General features: G+C 43.1%; 1 protein-coding gene across 1 annotated transcript in view; it reads left to right on the forward strand.

The window, feature by feature from the left end:
* Positions 1-11,601: 11,601 nt before the first annotated feature.
* ACACA (acetyl-CoA carboxylase alpha) overlaps positions 11,602-22,003 on the forward strand; it is a 212,024-nt gene continuing 201,622 nt past the window's right edge. The window contains exons 1-2 of the mRNA XM_028157549.2: positions 11,602-11,702; positions 19,014-19,060. The gene's annotated coding sequence lies outside the window, so the exon portion shown is untranslated. The remainder of the gene's footprint in view (positions 11,703-19,013; positions 19,061-22,003) is intronic.

Raw genomic sequence — 22,003 nt, forward strand, 5'->3', positions numbered from 1 at the left:
AGAGATAGTTGTGAAGCAAAGAATAGAATGATGAGATGAAGGGTTACTGGCAGAGGCCACTTTAAATAGGGTGGTTAGGGAAGACTTCTCTGAGGTGGTGACATTGGAGCTAAGAAAACCAAGAGAATGAATGCCATAGAAGCCAAGAAAGGCGAGTATTTCAAGGAAGAAATGATCAGTTGGTCAAATGCTGAGAGATGTGTATGATGAGAACGGACTGTCCACTATATTTGACAATCCTGTAAGAACAGTTTCAAAGTGATTCAGTCTGTTAACGAAAAAAAACCATTGAAACCTGTAAAGAATTTAGTGAGTTTATTTGAGCCAAAATGTTGACATATGCCGGGAAGCAGAACCTCAATGAATTGAGATAATGCTCCGAAGAAATGGTAGGTTACATCTGTATTTATACATTGCCATCAAAGGCGGGACATAGGTCGGCTACATGAAACTCATTAGTGATGGATTAAGGAGGTGGGATAAAGTCAACCGGTGGGAAACCCCTGGGATTGGATAAAAAGCAAAATGATGGACACATACTTAGGTGGGTACAGGAACAATTAACATGATAATGAAGGAATTTGAAGTATCTGTCCTGGCGCCCACCACATTTGGTTGTGCCCCAGGGGCTCCAGCAAAAGAAGGAAGTTACAAGTTGCCCAGACATCTCACAGATATGTTATCTTAGAGGCAAAAAGGCAAATGGGCTCAGTAAGGAAGATCTAAGTTGACCTTTGTCAGGGAAGATATTGGCCTAGGACATGACTGCCCACTATAACCTGTTTGTAGTTAAATATTTAATTTTCAAACCATCCTTTGTGGTTATTTCAGGTCTCTGAGTTTGCAAGACTGCCACATAGGCCTCCCCTGAGCTTGTCAGGTTAGCATGTGGCTCCTTCCGTTCACAAGTCTGATCTAGAACCTTACTATAGGTGGAAGTAGGAGAGGCTGAGAGGGAGTTGGAACTGAACATGTGTACATAATCTTTTCAAGAAATTTTACCATGGAAGAGGGCAGAGAAGTGAGGCCAGCCAAGTAGAGGGAACATAAGTACCTCAAGTCTTATTGGTCCAGGCAGCATTATCTCATTCCTTTTTTCCCTGCCACAGTTGCCTGATTCTTCTAGGGGTAAGGCACATTGGTTTTGCTTATTATTTCCTCAACATGGTTACATGATTCTCTGCTCCCTTATAGTTTAAGAAACTTGCCCCTGTCAACTTTTATTTCATTTTTTTCTGTGAATTCCTAGATGCCACGTGACAATGCTGCCACCTGGAGTGGGGGATAGGAAAGGATCTGAGGGTTCACTATTCTCATTCTCTGTCACAAGGTGGCAGAAGAGCTCACTCTTCTCTGAAGAGACCTTGTGCTTAGACAAAGAGAAGGGACAAGCATATTCTTTTATCAACTTTCAGACCCTTCCCTTTTTCTTTGTGTCAGAGGCTCAAATGTCAGCCTTTGTGTTGCAGCAGCCATACAGAGGGAGAGCTACATTAACAAGTCAAACTAACTATCAAAGAAATAGACCCAGACTGTTCTCTACTATTAGATATTTTGACTGGTTTTGTGTTTAGAATATCTGTGGTGGAAAGGATATCTATCTCACTTGATCTCCTTTCCCTACAACAAAAATGTCAAATTTAGAAGGAAAAAAAAGCTGTAACATAGATGAGTCTTACGAGAGATATGACACTGGAAGATATTAGGAAACTGGGACTATCTAAATGAATCAGGGTGGGTCGGTGGGAGGAGCACTTGACAAGTAGCCAAAAGGCATACTTAGGTTCTAGATCAGACTGAATCACTTTGAGTAAGTCGTTTAATTTCTCTGGCCTCTGTTTTGGTTTCTTTATTTTTTAAAATATGTTTTTGTTGATTTCAGAGAGAGGAAGAGAGATAGAGAATCATTGATCGGCTACTCTTGCACACCCCACGCTGGGGATCAAGGCTGCAATGTAGGCATGTGCCCTGAGTGGGAATTGAACCATGACCTCCTGGTTCATAGGCGGATGCTCAATCACTGAGCCACGCCGGCTGGGCCATTATTCAGATTTTTACTACTACAAATGAGTTTTGTCTGTTTTTTTAACTTTATATAACAGGAAACACATTCTTTTGGGTCTGGCTTTTTTTGCTTAATATTATGTCTGTAAAATTCATCTTGATGTTTCATGTAGCAATAGTTTGTTCTCATTGCTTTATATATTTCATTGTATGAATGCACCATAACTTATCCGTTCTCCTGCTGAGAGATTGGGTTCTTTTCAGGTTTTGGTCGTAATGAACAATGTTCCTGGGAACATCTGAAAGTTTCTCCAGAATATAAATCCAGAAACGGAAGCATGGTTACAGGGCATGCAGGGTATGTCAGCTTTACTAATTAATGCCAAACTGCTTTCTAGGAGGCTGTCCTTATTTACACCCCTCTCTGCAGAATGTAAAAGTCCCTGTTGTCTCACATCCTTCCCAAAGGGACCACAGAGCCTTTTCAATGTGGCACAACTATACATGCCCTCAGAGTGCCAACCCTTTGATTGGTTCTCAGAAGCTCAGGCCACAGTCACTTCTCCTGTTTTCTTGCCCTCTCCAAGTAAAGGGTAGAGGATTCAGATTATCTCTAGGTTCCTGATCACATGCTTTATTACCCTGGGAATATTGGCTCCAGATGGGGTAGGTGGTGAATTTTTAAAATATATATATATTTTTATTGATTTCAGAGAGGAAAGGGAGAGGGAGAGAGAGATAGAAACACCAATGATGAGAGAGAAGCATTGATCAGCTGCCTCCCGCACGCCCCACATTGGGGATTGAGCCAGCAACCTGGGCATGTGCCCTTGACCGGAATCGAACCTGGGACCCTTCCGTCCATAGGCCGATGCTCTATCCGCTGAGCCAAACCGGCCAGGGCTAGGTGGTGAATTTAATAACACAATCATTCCTGAATCAAGTGAGTATCCATAGGCCATTTTATTCTTGTATTGCATAGTAATAGGAAATGAAGGGAGACACAGAAAGAAAGGGGGAAGTAATATTTTCAGTGCGCCTACTAATGTTCCAAGCTTTGTGTTAGAAACTTTCCATTTTGGTTGTAACATTTCATCCAAAAACCACAAACTTACAAAGTAGATAATATATCTCAGTCTTATAGACAAGGAAAGTGAAGCTCAGAAGGGGGTCAGTTGCTCAGGGTCACAGAGCTAATTAGTGACAGAGTCAGGATTTAAAGTCTGGTCTATCTGATTAAAGAGTTCAAGCTATTACAATACAGAACACAGAGAAGGCAAAGTTCCTGTTGCTCTTAAGATATTTTTGGCTCCTATTACCAACCCCAATAATCAGTTCTTCTCAGTTTTGCTTGCCTGAATTCACCCCCCAATATGCTATCCAAATGATTATGACTGTCTCATTCATTGATTTAAACTACATTTTATTTTCATTTATTTTTTATTTCCTTTATCTTTCTTCTTTTTTGTTCTTGTTAAGAAAATTGGGCATATTAGTACAGCAAGTCCACTGATAAAAAAGACTTATATTGGGGATATAGCTTTCTACCTGCTGGTCTAGTATGTTAACCAGAGATGAGATTTTTTTAAAATAATGTTTTTATTGATTATTTATTTATTCTTAAAATATGTTTTTATTGATTTTTGTTGTTTCTTTAAAAAAAACATATCTTTATTGATTTCAGAGAGGAAGGGAATGAGATAGAAACATCAATAATGAGAGAGAATCACTGATCGGCCGCCTCCTGCATGCCCCCGAGGGGATTGAGCCCACAACCCAGGCATGTACCCTTGACCGGAATCGAACCCGTGACTCTTCAGTCCACAGGCTGACACTATCCATTGAGCCAAACCGGCGAGGGCTGTTGTTTCTTTTTTTTAAATTATTTTTAGAGAGAGAGGAAGGGAGAGGGATAGAAACATCGATAAGAGAGAAACATCATAGATTGGCTTCCTCCTGCATGTCCCCTACTGGGGATCAAGCCCACAATCCAGGTATGTGCCCTGATTGGGAATCGAACCAGCAAACTCTAGGTTCATAGGTCAATGTTTAACCACTGAGTGACACTGGCCAGGCCAGAGGTGAGATTTAAGAAAGATAGGACATTGTGACATCTTCCTATAATTTAGGAACACTTTAAGACTGAAGGAATGAAAAGGATAAAAGGAAGTTGAGTGATGGCTGTTTTCGTTGTAAAAAGCAAAGGCTCTATAAAAAATGGTTAATGTTGTATTTTGTTATGTATTGTGCTTTTTATATAATAACAATGAAGAATGAGGGTACAGTTGTAGCCTGTATGGCTCAGTGGTTGGAGTGTCAGCCCAAGGACCAAATAGTCACAGGTTCAATTCCAAGGCACATACTTGGGTTGCAAGTTTGATCTCCACCCCGGTTGGGGTGCATGCAGGAGGAACCAATTGATGTGTCTCTTTCACATTTGCTCTCTCTCACTCCCCTCCACTCTCTAAAAATTAATGGAAAAAATATCCTTGAGTGAGAAATAACAGAAAAAAACCACATGAGTGAGAGTACATAGGTGGAGGTCTAAACATGTAACAGGAAAAAGCTGAGTCTGAAATAGGGCTTATGAACACACTGTGGAAGTCTGAAAGGAAGGAGAGGACAGGAGCAGGAATCAGCTCACCAGGGGCATTTTCATGGGTTGTCAGGAGAGTGAGGTAAAAAATGAGAAGCCTGTAAAGTTGATCAATATAAAATGTCAAAATCCCAGGACTGGGCAGGACCTAAACAAGTTATCTTGTCCATTTTCCTGCCTTTAGCTAAAGGGGCCTTTTATTTATTTTATTTTATTATTTTTAATAGTTTTTTTTAAAATAAATCTTTATTGTTCAGATTATTTCAATTGTTTCTCCTTTTTCCCCCCCATATCTCCCCACCACCCGGTTCCCACCCCCGCTCTGCCCTTACCTCCCCCGCATTGTCCTTATCCATAGGTGTATGATTTTTGTCCAGTCTCTTCCCATACCCCCACACAGACACCCCTTTCCCCCTGAGAATTATCAATCCATTCCCATTCTATGCCTCTGATTCTATTACGTTCACCAGTTTATTCTGTTCCTCGGATTTTTAATTCACTTGATTTTTAGGATCACTTGTTGATAGACATGTATTTGTTGTTCATAATTTTTATCTTTACCTTTTTCTTTTTTTTCCTCGTTTTAAAGAATACCCTTCAGCATTTCATATAATGCTGGTTTGGTGGTGATGAACTCCTTTAGCTTTTTCTTATCTGTGAAGCTCTTTATCTGCCCTTCAATTCTGAATGATAACTTTGCTGGGTAGAGTGTTTTTTTCTTCCTCATATTCCAGATCTTTGGTTTGACTCTTCCGGTACAGTGGTCTACAGTTATGTGTCTGTATATTCTTTATTTCAGACAGTGTATTCATAATTTCTGACTGGTCTTTTTCCATTTTTTTTGTATTCTCATTAAGGTCCTTGAAGGTCTCTTCAAGTTTCTCAGCGGTTTTTAGAAGATTCTTGAGTAACCTTATAAATGTGGTTCTGAACACTGTGTCATCCATTAGTTTGCTTTCCTCCATCTCTCCTACTCGTGACATACTTCGGTGTCTCCGCATTTTGGCTGCCTACCTGTGTTGATGGAGTGGTTTTGTGTGGTCAGTGACCTATAGGGGCCGGTAGCTCAGCTTCCCCAATCACTCTAGGTGGTCGCTCTTGGTACACCCCTTTGTGTGCTGATGGAAAGTCTTGGTGTAGTTAAAAGCCTTGATTGCTGTTGGTATACTGGGAGGAATTGACCTCCAGGCCAATTGGCTGTGAGGACCTGTTGTGTCTATAATGGAAGAATTGCTGTGCTGGAGACACAGTAGGGCTTTGGTGCTCACTGAGTCTGCCTCTTGAATGTGTCCCTTATGAGAGTGGTTGAAATCTGGTGTCGTCCACACCGACCACTAGATACCCTAGTGTCTGGATCTCCAATGGGGTGCAGGTCTGAGGCCTCCCACCAGGAGCTACAGCAAGAGCTACAGTTTTCTCCTCTTTGCTTGGGCGGTTTTGGAGCAGTCTGACTGGAGCTGCAGTTAATTTGGTTGAGCTGCCACAGAACAGGCCATTTATATGTAAAAGCCGCTGTGTGGAGCCTGGGCGGGGTTTGTAGAATGTGCGGGGCGGGGTCTCAGGGCGGGGTGGGGTCTCAGGGCGTCACTAGGCTGGGGCATGGCCAACGGCCATGGCTGCCTTCAGCCATCTCTGCCTTTCCACGTTTCCAAGTCCCCGTGTCCCGCGCTCCAGCGCAGCAAACCCTGATTGCTGGGCGCACCTCTGCAGAAAAGTCACTCTCACTGAGTCTAGCTTCTCCCCGTAGGCGTCTGGGTCCCCCGCGTGTCCCCAGAAACTGGAGTTCAGAGTGATCGGGAGTTTGTCTTCCTTCGGTTTGAAGAAAAGCCTCGCGCCCAGTCGCCCGCAGCCAGCCCGCTTCGCGCGCGCCTCTGTACCTCAGCTCTCCAGCGTTTGCACTCCCTTCTCTTCTTAGTTGTAAATCTACCACTCAGCCAGCTTTCCTGTGATTATGGGTGGTAGATGTTTTGTTTTTTAGTTGTATTTTTGAAATTGTTGTGTGAGGCGGCAGTTTAGTTGTTTAACTTTGCCACCATCTTGGTTCCTCTCTCTAAAGGGGCCTTTTAAACTTTTTCTAGGTATTTAGTTATGAGATGTGTAGGACTTAGAGATTAAAAAAAAAAAAAGATATTGGAAGTACTGTGGAAGAAGTAGCTAAGATTTGAGGATTGTGAAATATAGATAGTATAGATGGGCACTGGAAGTGATTAGTATTGGTTAGGAGGGAAGGAGAGCTGAAATACCTAGTGAAAACCCTAATGTCCATGTGAAAACATCCTGGTGGGTCTCCACTCTGAACCCTGTCCTTCATTGTGCAATCCTACCTTTTATCATCAGGTCCATCCTTGAGGACATTTTCTGACTTTATGGTGTGAAGTTCCCAGGCTCTTAACTCTGAACAAACTTGAATGGTTGACCAGAGCAAAGGAACGTAGTGTTCAGATAAAGTTTTGTATGTTTTGTTTTTCTCTATCTCATGACTGGAGCTACAATTCTGGTTAAGGACCTGACTTTTCTTGGTGAAGTCTGTCCATCTGTAAATCAGCTAAGGATCCTACTGGAGGCTTTGCCTCCCAAAGGCAACATGAAGACAGATAAGCAGACAGACATAAGGAGCAGTGTGACTTGTCAGGTACAGAACTAGTTAATCTTTACTTGAGTCAATGAATCACTTACTTAGCCCTACTCTAGTAGTTATAGAGGGGAAACCCAAACTATAAGAAACACTCTCTGTCCCTAAGATTATTAAAATTTAGCTGGAGAGCTAAAACCAAATAGACACAAAAATTAAAGCCTAATAAATGCTGAATCATGTGGTGGTGATTAGAATCCTACGGAAACTCAGAGGAGAGATATATCAGTAGAAGGTGGAGAAGTAAAGAAATCTTAGAGAAAAGGGAGAGGAAGGACAAGTTTGACAGTAGAAGCAAAGGTAAGAATAAATGTGGCAAGAGCTATAAACCAGATTGGAGTATATATGTTGAGGACCAGGGGGAAATAACATCCCAGTATTTCCTCTGTCCTCTGTCCCAACTGTTGATCACTGACTTTGCTACATAAGAAAGTTGGAACCATGGCAGCTACCAGGACAGGGGACTCTTCACAGTTCCATTTTCTATTTAGGCACCTATGATTGCCGAAACCGGTTTGGCTCAGTGGATAGAGTGTCGGCCTGCGGACTGAAAGGTCCCAGGGTTCGATTCCGGTCAAGGGCATGTACCTTGGTTGCGGGCACATCCCCAGTGGGGGGTGTGCAGGAGGCAACTGAATCGGTTTCTCTCTCATTGATGTTTCTAACTCTCTATCCCTCTCTCTTCTTCTCTGTAAAAAATCAATAAAATATTTTAAAAAAAAGTACCTATGATTCTGTTGCAGGTACTCAGTGGAAACAGACTTTCTTTAAGAAAGATTGCCATAAACTTAAGTATAATGGACAATAAAGTGCCAACATATACACAGTGACACACATATAAACATACTGTTTATGTATTCCTGGGCTTATTCATTTTTTAGAATTTATCCTCTCTCATCTATGGCTCATATAAAATTCACATGGCTGTCATTTTAAGGAGCAAGTTGCAGACATTTGGTTTTTGCATTTAGTTTTGTCTTCCCAACTAGATTGTAGTCACTTTAATGACAGGGACCCCTCAGACTTTTCTTACTTTCCCACAGTAGGGTGAGAGACCATTTTTTTCCCCAATTAAAAAAAAAATGGTTTTATTGCCCTAGGGGGTTTGGCTCAGTGGATAGAGCGTTGGCCTTTGGACCAAAGGGTTGCGGGTTCGATTTGTGGTCAAGGGCATGTACCTTGGTTGTAGGTTCAATCCCCGGCTGTGAACAGAGGGAAACCAACAGATGTGTCGCTCTTATATCTATGTTTCTTTCCTCACTCTCTCTCCTTCATCCCTCCCTTCCACTTGCGCTAAAAAAAAAAAAAAAAAAAAAAAAAGTCAATGGAAAAAATATCCTCATTCCTCCAGTGAGGATTTAAAAAAATAAAAATTAAAAAATATGTTTTTATTGAGTTTCTTAGCAAGAGAGAAACATCATCAGTTGGCTGTCTCCTGCATGTCCCCTACTGGGGACTGAGCCTGCAACCTGGGCATATGCCCTGACGAGGAATTGAACTGTGACCTCTTGGTTCCTTGGTTGATGCTCAACCACTGACCCATAATGGCCGAGTTTTTCCCCTAATTTTTTAAAAATTGATTTTTCAATTATAGTTGATGTACAATATTTGAGACCATCTTTAAAGTTGGATGATATCTGGAATGTTGAGGATAAATCTGACAACCTTCTTAAAAAACTTGGAAGCCATTTGATATTTGGGACCTTGTATTAGTTTTCTAGGGTTCCCATAATAAAGTACCACAAATTGGGTGGCTTAAACAATAGAAATTTATTTCTTCACAGTTCTGGAGACTGTAAGTCTGAAAATCAAAGTGTTCCCAGGGTTGGTTTCTTCAGAAGCTTCTCTCTTTGGATTGTCGATGGCCATCTTCTCCAGCATAAGAGCAACAATTCTGGCAAATGCTTCATCAATTTGTGATTCACGGATGGTCTCTCCTCTGTGTGTGACTGTGTCCTAGTTTCCTCTCTTTATAAGGACACCAATCATTTGGAATTAGGGTCTACCCTAATGACCTCATTTTAATTTAACTTCCTCTTTAAAGATCCTATCTCCAAATATACTCACCTTCTGAGGTGATGGGGATTAGAACTTCAACATATGAATTCTGGGACATAATTCATTCCATTATTGCTGTCTAGTTTCAGCTTCTAGAAATGTTCTACTCCCTTCTCTTCCACTTGTTAGTCTTGTATAGTAAGTTCTCTCCACCCTTTGGCTCTCCTCCTCCGCTTCTTACTGACATAATGGCTTGTGTGGCAAGAACTCATGAAACAGCTCTAAAGAGCCTACAGTAAAGATTGGCAGGTTTTGGCATGCACCACTTCGGAGTTGTTGAAATTTCAGGTGTATTGTCTTAAAGACACAGCTCTACCCTCTTGTCTTAACATTTGATGGTGATAATTAGATTATTAGATTGTACATGGTCTTGGTATATCCTATCTCATCCTTCGTTTTCTTTCACTGCAGCTCTTTTATTAGGCCTTCCCTTGGCTAGTTCTTTAGAGCTCAATTACTTCAAATATTCAGTGAGGTCAAAAGCAGGACATGTAATGGCTTGCTGAAATTTCACGTAAGGATAGTTTTTGAGGGTAACCTGATTTTGCAGTGCTCCTAATGTGGGTAAACAGCAGCACCATTAAGAAGCAATCTTGGGGCCAGAGTTCCTATTACTTCATGGGAAAGGCAGATGAAAAAGAAAAGAGGCAACCTCAAGATTTTTAATTCTTTCCAAAGTCACTTCCTTCATGCCAGCTTCAGAGACCACTATTAGGGAGAGGTAAAACTTCCCTCTTTCCAGGCTTTTTTTTTTTTTTTTTTTTTCCAGTAAGCCAAGTCAAACATCCTGTTAAACCTGCAATTATCTTTAAGTTCTTATTTCCTTTGTTTGTTCAACTGACATGCATCCAATGACAAACACAGCTATTGTGAAATGTGGGTCAGTGCTCTGTCAAGTCTACATCTTTCTAAATTTCTGTTTCTAGTCCCTAGTATTTTAAAGTAGATTGGTAAATTCTTGGGGAAGCCACCACCTCATGGTATTGAGGGCTCCTAAATGAATATTGCTCCTTGTTGGTTAATCCTTCAATCTTCCTGTCTCTACTTGGCCCAAGAACTTCTGACCTCAGGTGTGTGTTTCTACCCTATGCGTTTTTTGCCCTATGGCACAAAACTTCTTGCCAAATCATCCTCTGTACATCGCTTGGCCTTTAGCACAAGCTTGTGTAAGGAACAGAAAAATACTCTGGGCGCTCATTACATCCTTGCAAGGGGTTAAACTCACTCCATTCTTCTGAAGTGCAATTTTCTCTTTTCTCCTTGTACAATAGTTGTATTGTATGTTGGGCCTTCTTTTAGTTCCTATTAATTTTCAACACAGCCACCATGAAAGTCTGCTATAAATAACGAAAAACTAGAGAAATTGGTTGGCGTCATCTGAAAGGTTTGGTGTAACCACAGTGGAAGTTGGGAGACACACTCAAATCCGAGAAGTCAGGAATTTACTGCCACGTATTTTCCCTGCCCAGGGCAGGCAGAAGAAACTGCGGTCCTTCACTACACTGCCCTTCTTACCGAGCTTTCTTGACTGAGGCCTGCCCTCACCGCTCCAGGATCCAGCAGCAAAGACTCTTTTGAGGTGGGCAGCTTTGGGTCTGAGGAGCAAGCCAAGGGAGTCTGGTTATGTGGTTCCAGAATAGGGCTTACTTAGCCTGCGCTAACTTGCAAACCAGCCCGAGTGATCCTGGGCAATTCACGATGCAACACCCACCTCTTCAGGGTGTTAGACTTGAACACGAGAAGATCCTCACGAGGCCCGTGCACCAACCGCTCTACTCAGTCTTGCTCCGTTCTGGGCTCCCCTCCCGCGCTACCCCCCTGCGGGCCCCGGGCGTTTCTCTCCCTGGTCGGAGGTGCACGCAGGGCCATTTTCCCCCCCTCCCGTGTCCGGCAGAAGGGGGAGTGGCCGGCCGGCCGGCCCAGGACCCCGCCCCCGCCCCCGGCAGAAAGGGCGGCGAAGGCCCGAACTGGGGCTCCGCGATGGCCCTAGACCCGCCCGCCTCCGAGCCGCTGGGTCCCGAATGGCAGAGCGCGCTCGGACCATCGGCATCGCCTCACGTCGCCCCGCCCCGCGCCTCCCTCCCATTGGCTGTCGCCAGGCCCTCGGAACCCGCAGATCGCCTCCCAGCCGGCCGGACCGCGCTGCCGCCCGGAGTGGGGTCGGAGGTGAACAGCCTGGAGTAACCCCGGACGTAGTCACCCCACGTGGCTTGCAGGCTGAGGTGGGAGGCGGGGGCGGGGCGGGGGCGGGCCGGCTCGCGTGAGGCCCCGCCCCTTCCCCGTGAGCCCGGCCGGTCTGGAGCTGCGCGCCTGTCAGCCATCGCGGTGCTGCCCGCGTCTCCTCCCGCCCAGCACTGCCTCCGCGCAGGGGCTCTGGGACGCCGGACCGCGGACTCGCCGCCGGGAGGTGAGGTGAGGGTGCCCCAGAGCTGGTGATTCCTGGCCTTGGAGAGGCTGGGGCCCGGGGAGGAGAGGGGAGGTGGCCACAGGGGGCCGCCTCCCATCTTCCGCTCGCCCGCACGCGGCCGGCTCCATCCCGCCGGACCCCCAGTGCTCGGCAGCCCAACCCTCCCCGCAGCTCCGGGGCCTCGGGTTCCCCTCTCTGGGGTCATGGAGGGGCCTGGGGCCCCGGGGTGGGAGCCGAGACCCGGAACTGGGAGGCGTACCGCCCAGGGCCTCTAGGAAGGGGCTGGAATGTGGGCCTGGGGCTCCCTGTACCTCACTCCCGTGCTAGGTCCGGCGAGGTCAGGTTCCTTCCTCTGACGACTCTCCGAGGCGACCCTGCGCCTGGGAGAGGGCGAAGACCCACGTGGGAGGGGGATGTTGAGGGTTGGGTCCAGTGGCATCGAAAGTCTTCTAACTCTTGGGAGTGAGGTGTAGGGTGCGGAGACCCTGGCCTCTGTGGTCTCTCTGCGTCTTTGTACGGCGGTGCGAGCCACGGCCAGGCGAGTTGTTCCTTGCCAGATCTTGCTCCCAGGGTTTATGTTTTCTGCGAGGGACTAGTAAAGGTACTTTCCTGTGGTTACTCTCTCCTTCCCATCTGCTGTATTATTGGGGATAGGACGTGGGAAGGTGATGTGAGGCTAATTTCAGAGGGAAATGTGCGTCAAGGTCCTGCTCGGGTCAGTGCCAACATTATTTTTGGATTTGGACACAGAAAGTGGACACTCCTGGACACTTAGAATCAGCTCTAAATACCCAGGGACTCCATGCAGGTCTTGTAGATTTTATAGAAGCATATGAGGATATAGCTGCTCCAATAGAGGGAATACTTTAATTTCAGATACTTTTGTTTTGGGGTTTAAAGTCCAAAATCAAAAGATCCTAGGACTTCCTGATTGATTCCATTTCTACTTAAGCAGTTTTTCCAGTAATTTCCCAAAGTGTGGAATAAATCTCATAACCTAGTCCTCAATCTCAGAGGTTGATCCCTTTAATCTCGATTTCTTTTCATTCATTTTTTTTTCCCAACCCCATGATACAGATTGAGAAACATGATTACTTTGGTTACATGATTTCTTCTTTCTGGGTGGTAGGAATTATCTGACTTGTCTCTTACTTCTTGGTGGGAATGCTTTGGATGTTTGTGATTGAGAAGTATTTTTTTTTTTTTTTTTGCTGCCTATTTGGCAAGCACTTTTAAGGAAAGTGCTGTGGTCTAATACAGTAATATAGGGCAGGACAGCAGCTGCATTGTCCAGGTAAGTGTCTGCTTGTTACAAAGTAGCCAGTCTCTTCCCACTTTTCTTGACTTAATTTTCTCATTTCTAATGATAGGAGGACTGTTGTGAACCCAAGAATAGTTAACCAATATTGTAAAGTGAGCATATGAAAGATGTCAAAGACAAAGCACTTATTTACAAAGCCGCTTGGGTTTACTTGTGTTGCAGAAGATTTGTTTTGAATTTACCAGTGCAGAATTGAAATATATCAAGCCTAAGTTGAATTGTTTTTAAAACTGGAGGAAGGATTGGGAAATGATGGTATTTAGTTTAGTGAGCTTATAGTTCAGATGATGACTAGGTTATGTCAAAGAACTGGCATAGTGAAAGAGCCAGCCTCAGAACTCTCTCTGATATTTACCTATCTCAAGTGCTGTGAACAGGTTCAGGTGTAGAACATTGTGTAAAATTCTACTACCTTTTCAGTTAGTGATTAGGAAGACATTTTGGCCATCACACAGACTGGTTTAACAGGTCTGGGGCTAGTGTTTTTCTTTCTTTAAAATAATTTTTAAAAATATATAATATACTAATAGTCGTGGTTGAAGAAAGAAGTAAATTAAAATGGAAATTTGTTGGAATAATACATTGGAATTTAGAATTTCTAATTGGAGGAGTCTTTTTACAATTCAGAAAAAAGGTTATCTAATATGCTCTTAAAGATTAACTAGGGGCCTGGTGCATGATATTCGTGCACTGGGGTTGGGGGGTCCCTCAGCCCAACCTGCCCCCTCTCACATACTGGGTGCCCTCAGGGGATGTCCTACTGATGGCTTAGGCCTGCTCCCCACTCTCCTTTGTGGGAGGCAACCGGGCTGATCAGGGGAAGGCACCAGCCCCATCACCCCACTGCTGCAGCCACTACCAGTCACCACAGCCACGAAGGTGTTTTCATCAACACGGACTCCAGTCCCTTCACCAAGAAACAATGACAACTTTCTTTAGGGAGGGAGAGACAGAGAGAAACATTAATGTGAGAGGGACACTTTGATTGGTTGCCTCCTGTATGAGCCCTGACCATGGGCGCCAGGCTGGGGGGCATGCAGGGACCCCTGGGCCGCACGCAGTGGTGGCCCCCAAGGGTCTCCACACACCCCAGAGGCCAGCAGCCAGCCCCCCATCATGTGCGCCAGGCTGGGGGCGTGGAACCAAACTGCCTCTTGGTGCTGGAGCATTCCCAAGCGGCTGGGGGCACTATGGTGACAGGGGATGTTTCCACCCCGCCCCGCCCCCAGCCCCTTGGCTCCTGCACCTATAGGCTCAAAGTGGCCAGGGGGCGTTCTGGGAACCCTGCCACTCAGGACCTAAGCAAGGGGCCTACAGGCTCGGACTGGCCTGGGTCCTGAGGATGTTTGCGGGACCCAGCCCCTTGGCGCCTGCACCCTTAGGCTCCAAGTGGCCAGGGGGCATTCTGGGACCCTGCCCCTCAGGACCTAAGTGCAGGCCTACAGGCTCTGATCGGCCTGGGTCCCGAGGATGTTTATGGGACCCAGGCTGCTCAGGACCTAAGCGCAGGCCTACAGGATCTGAGAGGCTTGGGTCTGAAGGATGTTTCCCAGACCCCAGACTGCTGCAAGTGTTTGGGGGCGGGAACATAGCGACACGGGAATGTTCCCGCCCCGCCAAGGCTCCAAGTGGCCAGGGGGCTGTTCTGGGGCCCCTGCCACTCAGGACCTAAGCGCCAGCCTACAGGCTCTGAGCAGCTTTAGGTCCCAGACCCCAGACTGCTGCAAGTGTTTGGGGGCGGGAATGTTCCCGCACACCAAGGCTCCCAGTGGCCAGGGGGCGTTCTGGGGCCCCCGCTGCTCAGGACCTAAGCGATCCCGCCTGGGTCCGGAGGATGTTTATGGGACCCAGGCCGCTCAGGACCTAAGCGCAGGCCTACAGGCTCTGAGCAGCCTGGGTCCAGAGGACGTTTACAGGACTCAGGCTGCTCAGCACCCGCATATGCAAATTAACCGCCATCTTGTTCGCTCTGATTGGCTGTGGGCGTAGCGAAGGTGCGGTCAATTTGCATGTTTGGGTATTATTAGGTTAGATTGCATGTTTGGGTATTATTAGGTTAGATAACTGTAGAAGCTATGCATCAAGCATTTTTCCAAACCCTTCAAACTACAAGATTATGAAGAAGTGAATGAACACTAAAGACTATTGGTTGAAAAAGTTTCTTTAACTATGAGGTGACTAACATTTTTTTTTATTTTTTATTATTTTTTATTTTTATTGATTTCAGAGAGGAAAGGAGTGGGGGAGAGAGTGTTAGAAACATCAATGATGAGAGAATCATTGATCGGCTGCCTCCTGCACGCCCGCTACTGGGGATCGAGCCAGAAACCTGGGCATGTGCCCTTGACTGGAATCGAACCCGGGACCCTTCAGTCTACTGATGCTCTATCCACTGAGCCAAACAAGCTGGGGCAGTGACTAACATTTTTAAAGGAAGTATTCACTGATCTTCTACTCTAACAGATTATTGCTTAACTAGTTTTTTGTTTGTTTCAATAAGTGTACAATTTAGTGACTCTTCACTACTTTACTTGAATGTAATGGCTTATGTGAAGATCCTATTAGTTAGAAAACTGACAAATAGTGTTATAAGGACGTTGCACTTAATACAAAGAATATGAATCTGATTGATACAGTATAGGTTCTTATGAGTTCAACTAGTCAATCTTAGTATGTGTGCTCTAATGATACAGTTGTCTTACCAATTTTTTATTTATTCAAGTTATCATAAAGCCATCTAGTCTTGGAATGTTTAAGCAAGTGAAAAGCGGCTTCAACCACAGCAGTGTTAAGTGCCTTACCCAAAGGTTGGTGCCCCCAACTGGTCTGGCCTTCCAATGATGTTATTTGGGACTTAGGTTCATTTCATTGTTTCCCAATGCCATATTCACCCTCCTTTATATAAGGAACCACAGTAATGTTTACCATCACATGACAGTAGGAATTAAAATTGTTTGGCAGTACTAGTGATCATCCCAGAGAGAATAAGCTTGTATAAATGATTTTCATTTTCAAAATAACACATATGAGTTTATGGAGTTAAGTTTGAAAAGCAGACTCAGTTTTGGAGAATCTTTTTCTGGAAATGTAAGGTTTCATTTATGTGTATTTGGCTATCTCCAATGATAGAAATAGAGAGTATGCTCATTAATGAAGTTCCTAAAAATTACTCTCTGTTTTTGTAGAAAGCTTTCAAATCTGTCCTGAGTCATAGAAGTTGGCACACATGTATATGTATGTATTTACAAACATGCCAAATTGGGGGGATAGTAGGTTGATAGGAGCTTGATTAGTTTTCAAGTTTAATAAGAGTAATATCAGTAGATTAGCACCAGGAGGATAGATAGCTGGTTTGTGTTTTGTGTGTCAACATTTAGTGGGATTCCTGGCCCTGACAAGGCAAGCTACTTAATTTTCCTTTGATTCCAACTTACAAAATCCAAGAATTTAGTAGAACTTGTAGTATTGGAGTGTACCTTAGGAATTTTATAGTCCAATTTTCCAGTTAATATGAGAATATTTTATCTGATAGTCCTATTGAAAATTCCAGGTATAGGCAGTGCATCATCTGGGGCAACTAATTTTTGAGAGTTTGTCATTATTTTCAACTCAAAACTACCTCTTTAAAATGACACAAGATGTTATAACTCCAAGAGGTCTAGGGATTGCTGCTTTAACCTGTAAATGTCTCCTCTACATCTCTGCCAAGTAACATAAAGTACAATCCAGAGAACTGGGGGGGCAACAACAAAAAAAGCAATGTGTTTTCAAAGAAGAAATTTTTATCTTGAGACTGTTTAGAAGGTAGCTGACACATCTGAATCATGGCTCCAGCTTTTTCTAAATACTGTTGTTCTATGAAGTAAGATTATAAGGGGAAATTGATTCATAATCCCAAAGCTTTTTGAATTCACAAAATGGCTTTTTACCTGGAAGCATCTAAGTGTTTCTAGGTAACAATATTTGAAATAAACCCGTTTTTCATGTCTCCTAGTTTTGTAACTCAAATGTTAACTGGAATTCCTATGAAACGGCATGCAGAAGCCTAGTTTTTACACAACATTGTAAGGTGCTATTGGTGATAGATCTAAAATGATTGGAAGAGATAACTTTTTCCAGCTTCATTGAGGAGATAACAGAGTCCATTACATATATTAAATAAGGGAATGACATGCTCATTGTCTACTTAAATGCTCAGGCAGATAGGAGATAAAGGATTAGAGTGGCATGGAATTGAGTAAAACTTTTTTTTCATATAAACATTTTTATTGATTTCAGAGAGGAAAGAAGAGGCAGAGATAGAAACATCAATGATGAGAGAGAATCATCAATCAGCTGCCTCCTGCACAACCCCTGCTGGGGATAGAGTCCAAAACTTGGGCATGTGTCCTGACCTGGAATCGAACCATGATCTACTGGTTCATGGGTCGAGGCTCAACCACTGAGCTTTACTGGCTGGGCTGGGTAAAACTTCCTGTTAACATATTTAAAATCTTCAGTTGCTAATACATAAGTGATACATACACATAGTTCAAAATTTTAAACATATAAGAGAGAGAAAACAAATATAATAGAAGCATGTATAGTGACATTCTCCGTGCTAATTTGGTCTTGCAGTCATCCAGTACCCTTCACCAGAGACAAGCAGTGTTATTAATATCATTATAATTTCTTAATAGTAATGATCAGATATATTTATTTAAATGTATTTATTTTTAAATAGAGGTTTTATTCATATTCAAACAAATGCTCCCCACTCTGCTAATTTTTTAAATACAATTTATGCATACTTTACATACTGTTCTTCACCTTTGGTTTCTTCACTTAATGTAACTATTTTCAACTGGTGTGCTGCAAGAATTTTTAAAACATGTAATACCTAACTGTTTAGTCAGGGGCACTGACCTCCTTTCCCTTAGATTATCAAATTAAAAAATGACAACAGCCAACACAATGGCCGTCCAGTGTGAATGAATCAAAATTATACCTAGCTCAAACTACATAATTGGGTAAATCTTAATTCCCCAATTAACATACCTACACTGTCCCCAATCTTGTTGCTTGTCATTCAGGGTCTTCTCTTAGAAGCTCTGGATTTCCCTATCTGTGTAATAGGTTCTTTCCTTAAGTTTTCTTCACCCCAAACCAGTGGAACTATGTCAGTCAACTGTGAAACTTAATATTCAGATCTCTGGGTCTCTAGCAGCAATTCTGATTCTCAGTTGATCTGGGGTGGAGTTTAGACATACTGTATGTTTTTTAAAAGCTCGACAGGTGATGGTTATAAATAGTCAAATTTGAGAATTTCTACCTTGGGTACAGTTAAATTGTTGGGCCTAGAAGGAAATCCTGGACTTGGGAAGTAACTAGAGATTCTTTGGTCTCAGAGTTTAGGGACCTAATGTAATAGGAGATCTGTCCTCTCCCTTTCTTTGTGGGTGGGTATAGCCATTTTATTGATTTTAGAGAGAGGGGGAGAGCACCATCAATTGGTTGCCTCCCATACACACCCTAACCATGGATTGAACTAGTGTGTCCTGACTGGAAATTGAACCGGCATGGGACAACACTCCTACCAAGTGAGCCACACTGACCAAGGCGGGTATAGCCGTTTGGAAACATAATCATTGCCTGACTGGGTTGTACCGGATCTAGTTGGTTTTCTTCTTTTTTGATGAAATACTGGAAATCATAGGGTTGAAATGTGTTCATCTACTTATACATGGAAGAGGCACATTGTGAAATTATAATATTGGATTATTGTTTAATACTTTCATGAATAAAAAGTCTTTGAGCATATAATGTGTTTGATTCACAGATTTGAACAAATAGTAAACAACTAAACTTTATGTTTCAAGTTCAATAATAGATTTGACCAGAAAATCATACTTTGAGTATTATTACTTTATATTATGCTGAGCAAAACAGTTATTGATAAATTTTGAATTTCTTTAAAAAAATACTTCAAATATCTCTCCCTTTCTTTTTTTTTTAGTTCTTTTTGGAAGTGGATATCTGCTCAGACAGTAAGAATTATAAGAGGTCAGTTACAAATAATGCTCCTTGTTTTCAGTGTTATAAAAATGTAATGTTCATGTGCTAAAATATTAACCTGTAGGCTTTTATGTTAAAAGTTGCCTTCCACAAAAGAATAGATGCAGTTTTAGGGGGGATAACTTGAGTGAACAAGTCTGACAGTGATAGTATGCCACCACTTTTTCTCTTTCATTCAGGGCTAGAATCAATGGAAGTGGGACGAGCTGTAGAGTATCTTCTAGAGTGTCTGGACAGCTACTCAGTGATTTTCCATACATGACCTCTCTTCTCATGGTTTGTAGGCTTGTGCCTGGGCATACCATTCAGTAGAGTTGCTGGTTGGTGGAAAGGTCTTTAGCTGTTCACACTGGGATGCTTCCAATCTTTGCAACCCTTTAGGGAAGGCTGCCTTCATGTTCTTAGCTAGGAAAGAAAAATTTGAAGTTGACTTTTTAGAGCCTTTCATTTATTAGTCAATCCCCTTTCTTCCATGGAATCAGAGAAATGCTTCTTATTAATTTTATTTTTTAGTCTAGTCACCTAATTGGACAGGCTATAACGTAGAATTTGTCCCTGAATACCTTACTTATTTCTCTTGTGAAGATGGCAGCCATTATTTTCTGTTAGCTGAAATGGAGGTTTTTAAAAAAATCTATTGTTCTTAAACTTGATTACGAACTGCTCTAAAATGTGAAAGAAGTAGCCTTTTTGCTGCTGTACTTTCTGATGTTTGGAGTGGTCATCTGTTAGAACTTCTTCCTCCCTTTCTCCTTCTCTCTCCCTAAGCCCCTTTTTAAATGATTTGGTCTTCGTTTAATATTCTGGAAGTGAACCCTTTATAAAACTTGGAGACATTAAATAAAAAATATTTAAGGAAACAATATTCCAAGGGAGAAATCTATAGAAAATTTAGATATCAAGTTTGCATGATATTTTTTATATTTGATTCTAGTTTTAAACATAAAAGTTAGCTTAAGTAATCTCCAACTCTTAAGAAATGTCTGTAGGTATTTTTTAGCATTCCTGGCAATTTATTTATTTTATTTTTATTTATTTATTTATTTTTTTAAAGTGTTAACTAAAATTTTTTTTATATTTTTTTAATGAATCTTTATTGTTCAGATTACAATTGTTTCTCCTTTTTCCCCACATATCTCCCCACCACCCAGTTCCTACCCCCCCCTCTTCCCTTACCTCCCCCCCCCCCGCTGTCCTTATCCATAGGTGTATGATTTTTGTCCAGTCTCTTCCCATACTCCCCACACATACACCCCTTTCCCCCTGAGAATTATCAATCCACTCCCATTCTATGCCTGATTCTATTAAGTTCACCAGTTTATTCTGTTCCTCAGATTTTTAATTCACTTGACTTTTAGATTCACTTGTTGATAGATATGTATTTGTTGTTCATAATTTTTATCTTTCTTCTTCTTTTTCCTCTTTTTAAAGAATACCTTTCAGCATTTCATATAATGCTGGTTTGGTGGTGATGAACTCCTTTAGCTTTTTCTTATCTGTGAAGCTCTTTATCTGCCCTTCAATTCTGAATGATAACTTTGCTGGGTAGAGTAGTCTTGGTTGTAGGTTCCTGCTATTCATCACTTTGAATATTTCTTGCCACTCCCGTCTGGCCTGCATGGTTTCTGTTGAGAAATTAGCTGATAATCGTATGGGAGCTCCCTTGTAGGTAACTAACTTTTTTTCCCTTGCTGCTTGTAAGATTCTCTCTTTGTCTTTTGCTCTTGGCATTTTAATTATGATGTGTCTTGGTGTGGTCCTCTTTGGATTCCTTTTGTTTGGGGTTCTGTGCACTTCCTGGACTTGTAAGTCTATTTCTTTCATCAGGTGGGGGAAGTTTTCGTTCATTATTTCTTCAAATAGGTTTTCAGCATCTTGCTCTCTCTCTTCTTCTGGTACCCCCATAATTCTGATGTTGGTTCGCTTGAAGTTGTCCCAGAGGCTTCTTACACTATCTTCAACTTTCTGAATTCTCTTCTCTTCATGCTTCTCTGGAAGAGTGTCCTTGGCCTCTTTGTATTCCAAATCTTTGAGTTGATTCTTGCAATCCTCTAGTCTGCTTTTGGGTCTCTGTATAATATTTTTTATCTCAGTCAGTGTATGTTTAATTTCTAGTTGGACCTCATTGAATTTATCGGCCTTTTCCATGAAATTCTTGAAAAACCTTATAACCGTGGTTTTGAACTCTATGTCCAGTCGCTTGTTCTCCTCCATTTCTTTGGTTTGTGATCTGTTTCCTTGCCTTTTCATATTCTCTGCTTCCCTAAGTTGGTAGGGTAGTTTTGTGTACTAGGTGTCCTATTGGTTCAACGGGTCAGCCTCCCAGTTACTTGAGGTGGACACTCTTGGTGTACCCTTGTGTACTGTGTGTCCCCCAGCAGGAGCTACAGCAAGGGCTAGTTTTCTCCTCCTTTGCTTGGGCGGTTTTGGAGCAGTCTGACTGGAGCTGCAGTTGGTTAAGCTGCTCCAGAACAGGCCATTTATATGCAAAAGCCACTGTGTGGAGCCGGGGCGGGTTTGTAGAATGTGCGGGGCGGGGCCTCAGGGCAGGGCGGGGTCTCAGGGCGTCACTAGGCTGGGGCGTGGCCAACGGCAATGGCTGCCGTCAGCCGTCTCTGCCTTTCCACGTTTCCAAGTCCCTGCGCCCCTCGCTCCAGCGCAGTAAACAATGATTGCTGGGCGCACCACTGCAAAAGTCACTCTCACTTTCCGACCCGATGGCTGAGAGTCCAGCTTCTCCCCGTAGGTGCCTGGGTCCCCCGAGTGTCCCCAGAAACTGGATTTCAGAGTGATCGGGAGCTTGTCTCCCTGCGGGTTGAAGAAAAGCCGCGCACCCAGCCGCCCGCCGCCGGCCCGATTCACGTGCCTCCGTACCTCAGCTTTTCAGCGATTGTGCTTCTTTCTCTTCTTAGTTGTAAATCTTCCACTCAG

This window comes from Eptesicus fuscus, chromosome 20, assembly GCF_027574615.1.
Source record: "Eptesicus fuscus isolate TK198812 chromosome 20, DD_ASM_mEF_20220401, whole genome shotgun sequence".
NCBI classification, from domain to species: domain Eukaryota; kingdom Metazoa; phylum Chordata; class Mammalia; order Chiroptera; family Vespertilionidae; genus Eptesicus; species Eptesicus fuscus.